Genomic DNA, 5,395 nt, shown 5'->3' on the forward strand with positions numbered 1-5,395 from the left:
AAAACTTTCACCATTGAATGTGATGTTAGCTGTGGACTTGCCCTATATAATCTTTATTATGTTGAGGTATATTCCTTCTATACCCACTTTGTTGAGAATTTTTTTTTAATGATAAATGGATGTTGACTTTTGTCAGATGGCTTTTCTGCATCTGTGGAGATCATCATATTTTTATCCTTCATTTTGTTAATGTGGTATAGCACATTGATTTGTAGACATTGAACTGTCCTTGCATCCTATTGATCATGGTATATTATCCTTTTAATTTATTGTTGAATTTGGTTTGCTAATATTTTGTTGAGGATTATTGCATATATATATATATATATATATATATATATATATATATATATATACATATTCATCAGTTATTGGCCTTTGATTTTGTTTTCTTGTGAATTTTCTTTTCTTTGTTCTTGTCTGCTCTTGCTTTCAGGGTAATGCCAGCTTTGTAAGATAAGTTTGGAAGTGTTCCCTACTCTTCCGTTTTTTTAGAAGAGTTTGAGAAGGATTGATATTAATTCTTCTTTAAGTGTTTGGTAGAATTCACCAGTGAAGCCATCTGGTCCTGGACTGTTGTTTTCTGGGAATGTCTTCTTCATCTTTATGTGGCCAACTTCTAGGACAGTGCCTCGCTCATAGGGGATCATGGTAAATGTTTTTTTAAGGGTATGATAATAATGTCAACTAATGTTTATTGAATATTTACTATTTTTAGAGCATATGCTAAACACTTCAGATACATTATCTCATTTATTCTTCATAATAACCCTATAAGATACCGACTGTTACTTTCTTCATTTAGCAAAGAAGGAGACCAAGAGAACTGGCTCAGAGACTACATGGCTAGATTGAGATCACATAGTAAGTAAGTATCATAGCCAGTATCTGACTTCTGAGCTGGTGATCTTCACCCTAGGCTGCAATTGCTGTTTGATCATGGGCAAGTCACTTATCCTCTCCGGTACTTCTCATCCTCATTTGAAATTGTTGGGGCAAACTGGACCATCTCTTAAGTCTCTTCCACCTCTGCTCCTCTATTATTCCATTAGGAGTAGAAGACAGGTGTGCCTGGCTGGCTCATTTGGTAGAACATGTGCCTCTTCATCTCGGGGTCATGAGTTCAAGCCCCACATGGGACATAGAGCTTACTTAAAAGAAAAAAGAGGAAGAAATAGAAGACATAGTTATAACAAATGCTGTGAAGATGAAAATCATCTTAATAAAAGGATTTTCTAGTTCCAGTTAGTGTACCATTTCTCTTCAAATACGAATTATTACATTGAATTTTTCATTGAATCAAAGAGCTTTGATGGTTTCTTGGAGTTCATTGCCTTGGTATTTGCCCAACCCAGTAGACAGGGACCTTGATCACGTTCTTAGGTGCCAGGCTTAGAATCCACTCTGGCTAGCTGAGGCAGAAATGGAAATTTATTAAAGAATGTTAGGTGGTTCACAGGTTCTCTAGAAGCTGAGGAGTGTCAGACTGAAGCTAGGGACAAGGCCCAAGCCACAATGATGAACTGTCCTGGAAAAGCTTCTGGGTTGTTGTTGCCAGACACAGACTGCAGCTCACATCATGATGCCTGAGCCTCCCCTCTGGCTGCCTCCCCAGGCACCACAGGTCAGGCTGCTGTCCTCACCACAAAATGGATTCTGCATGTTACTCTTGTGAATAGAAGGCTTTCTGGCTCTAATTAGAGAAGACTGGCCACATACCTATACTCTATCTTCAGGGAAAGACAGGACCGTGGGCAGACGACATCTTCTACCTCCAGGAAGCAGGACTTAGGATGTGGGCAGCTTCCTAAACTCGAAAACACCCGGAAGGTACTGGATGACCACACACACTGGAATGATTGACTGTTACATAGGTTTATTATACTGGCTGGAGAAAGTCAGCTGGAGCTCAGCATACAGATGTGTGTCTTAAACCTCAGAACCTCTTTGAATGCAGACATTGAAATAATAACTGCTAATACTCTGTGCCAGGCCTTGTGCTAAGCTGTATACACACATTGTCCATTGAGCCCTCACAACAATCTTCTGAAGTTTCCACTATTATCCCCACTTTGTATTTTTAATGTCATCTTACAGTTGGGGAAACCGAGGCGCAGAGGGGCAGTACTGTGTTCTACACCACTCAGCTAGTAGGTGTCGGAGCGTGGACTTGAGCCCGGTGAGCCGCTGCATCATTCTGCCTCCAGCAAAGAGTTCATTGGGTTGAAGGCCAAACCCTGGTGCTGGGTCCCCACTGGCAGCAGCCCTCCTCAGGTCTGAATTTAGAGTGTGCCACAATCAAACAGAATTTCCCAGGAAAATAACATAAGCCAGATTTATAAGAATAACTATGCATGTTTATCTTAATATTGTTGAGGTCAGTAAGTTTCAGGAACTAGGATACTCCTTTATCTAGTTAAAACTGAAAGCTCGAAAATGCTTGGTGTCTTTGCCTTCTTCACCTTTGTGTGCTGGGAAATGGTCTCCATGGACAAAATATCACATAAACTCAGTTCCCCGGGGTCCTCAGTTAGTGCCATGCTGGTGCCTCAAGTTGAGAGTTGCTGTAAAATTCTGGAAACCTTGTGCAGGGAAGGAAAAGAGGTTTTTTTGATCCATGTAGGGCCCCTGGCAGGTGTGACAATTAAACTGACGAGACAAGTTAGCAGCAGAAAAGCATACAGATTTATTTAGTATAAGTTTTACATGGCACAGGAGCCTTCATAAGGAAATGAAGACTGGAAGAAACAGTTAACCCTGCACATTTTTATGCTGACTTTGATGAAGAGTGGCCAGTTGTGCAGAAATGTGATAGAACAGAGAATGTGAGGGAAGTGTAGCAAACTGGGGGAAACTTAGCAAGTCCTGCTTGTTTGGATTCTTCCCCGTGACCCTCCATCCTGGCAGTAAAGATGCTCTTTTCCTCCGGGTGTAGAGAATGCACCTCTCACGTCTTAAGACCTGTTTCAGGGAGAAAGATGAGAGAACTTTATGCTTCTGCTGCTTTTTTCACTTTCGTTCAGCTTAAAATACTGAATATGTGTGGTGCCCTATTGTGGAATAGTAAGTCCTGATCCCTGTCACTTGATAGAAAGAGTTCCTGTTCTCCCTCCTTCACATGTACTCTGGCATGTCTTCCAAACAGAATCAGCAGCCACTTTGGAGAAACAAATATTTGAAACAAAACAACCCCACCTCCCACCTTGCCATAAATACATGAGCATAAACTCTAGTTGTGAAATTCAATGCTTATTTGGCCTGAGGCTAAATCATAAAGGAGTTTTACGGCCCCATTCAGGATGGAGATAAATGCACAAATGAAAATACACATACTTGCGGAACACACACAATTAATGATGGCCCGAGGGAAACATCCTCCCTCCCCAGGCCGACAGCTCTTTTGCTTGATCCTAGTTAGAGAGAATTGGCAGGAGGCAGGAGGGAGGGGATGCTCGGTGTGAGATGACAACTGAATCCAGGAGGGGAAGGAAGTGAGAGGGGAGGCCAGAGCAGAGGGCCATAATTGCATTATGAATTCCTGCCTATTCTGAGCAGATTGTCCCCAAATTTGTCATTAAAAGTGCAATTTCCTCTATGAGAAGTGTCTTTCCAAGGATCCCAGGAAAGATGAGAACAGGAAGTAGGGTATCCAGTTATTCATGTTGGTAACGAACTTGATTCTGTATTCATTATTTATGAATGCTGTATTCAGCCGAAACTTTATTTAGTAATAAAGTTAGTACTGCCTTTTTCCCCCTTCATTTGTGGATTTGTCCAACAGACACTAAATTGCCCACTAAACAGAGACACTGGGCGTACCAAGGAGGTCCTGGTTCTGCCCTCAGATGGCTACGCTCTATCAGGCGAGGCAGACATTAAGCATCTAGTTACAACTATGTAGTTGCCAGGTTGATGTGTGGCTGTAATGAATCAAAGACTGTGATGAGAACGGGTCACAGGAGCAGCCGATTATGTCAAGGGTCAGGGAAGACTAAGCTGGGGAAGTGACATTTGAGTTGAAACTAAGGTAAAGGATAAATACTAGGGACGAGGGAGAAAGAATGAAAAACAGCAATCTGATGTAAAGAATGTGTTTGGAAGGTGTAGCAGTGGCTTCCAAGCATATGGGTTTGTCATGTTTATTCTCATCATCCTGGCATTAGCTACATGAGAGTTTTTCCGAGTGTCATTTATGAGCCACCTGCTTCAGAATCACTGGGATGCTTGCTAAAAATTCACATTCCTGGGCTCCACACTAGGCCACTCAGTCAGAATCTGTAGGAGCAGGACCCAGCAATCTGCACTTTAAATTCAATACATACTCCTTCCCCCAGGTGATTCTTTTTTTTTTTTTTTTTTTTTTAAGATTTTATTTATTTGACAGAGAGAGAGAAGAGCAGGGGGAGTAGGAGAGGGAGAAACAGGCTCCCTGCAGAGCAGAGAGCCCGATGCGGGACTCGATCCCAGGACCCTGAGATCACGATCTGAGCCGAAGGCAGACGCCCAACCGACTGAGCCACCCAGGCGCCCCTCCCCCAGGTGAGTCTTAACACATACTCGGTTTGACTTAAGCGCTGCTTCCTAATAGTAAATGGAGCTTATAATTCTTTCAGGGGCTTCCGCTTATAATCTCTTTGATCCCACTGCAACCTTATGTGGTACACAAGCTAAGTATCGTTACTCTCTTACAGGTGATAAAACAGAGACAGGTGTAGAGATTGACCCACTCATCAATGTGCCTTGTGCCCTTCTCCTTATACCACACTGTGTCTCAGAGGTGGATTACAATGACCACATGCCCTTGACAAATGTGATATAATATACCCAGGAGTGGATTATAAGCTTGAACACATACTTATATTTCCCTCATAGTGAGGAAATATTATTTTTGACCTATCACCTAGTAGTTAGCAGATCTGAAGTCAGACAGACCTGGAGTGTAGTTCCAGGTCAGCCACTTACTAACTGCCTGACCTTGAACAGATTACCTAACCACTTAATACCCCATGACCTTATTTGTTAAGTAAGGATAAAGAATTATACCTATGTCTTTGAGTTGTTATAGAGATTAAGGTACTGTGTGTAAGACACCAAGTGCAGAGCTTTTGAATACTTATTAAGTACTTAAAAAAAAAAAAGGAAGCTGTTACACCTATAATATTTAGGACTCATTTATATGTAGTAGTGTTACCAACTAACTGAAACCCAAATGAAAATCTTAAGAGATGTCACACATAGAAGGTTTAAATAATGCTATAAGTCATCCATGCAAAAACATCTGAGACCACCCAGTATCAGTGAGCACATCTAGTGTCCAAATCTTGGTTTCTAAATACCATTTCTCACTAAAAGACACCAGGTCTTCTTGGAGACATGTTGATTTAAGGTCTGGAGA

At 41.6% G+C, this 5,395-nt stretch overlaps 1 long non-coding RNA gene across 1 annotated transcript; it reads left to right on the top strand.

The window, feature by feature from the left end:
- The first annotated feature begins 356 nt into the window (after window positions 1-356).
- On the top strand, window positions 357-2,141 carry LOC118016757. The gene is made up of 3 exons (XR_004680899.1): window positions 357-868; window positions 1,737-1,830; window positions 2,098-2,141. It is a non-coding gene; the product is annotated as an uncharacterized LOC118016757 (long non-coding RNA).
- The last annotated feature ends 3,254 nt before the right edge of the window (window positions 2,142-5,395 follow it).

This window comes from Mirounga leonina, unplaced genomic scaffold (assembly GCF_011800145.1).
Source record: "Mirounga leonina isolate KUSES-001 unplaced genomic scaffold, KU_Mleo_1.0 Mir_168, whole genome shotgun sequence".
NCBI lineage: Eukaryota > Metazoa > Chordata > Mammalia > Carnivora > Phocidae > Mirounga > Mirounga leonina.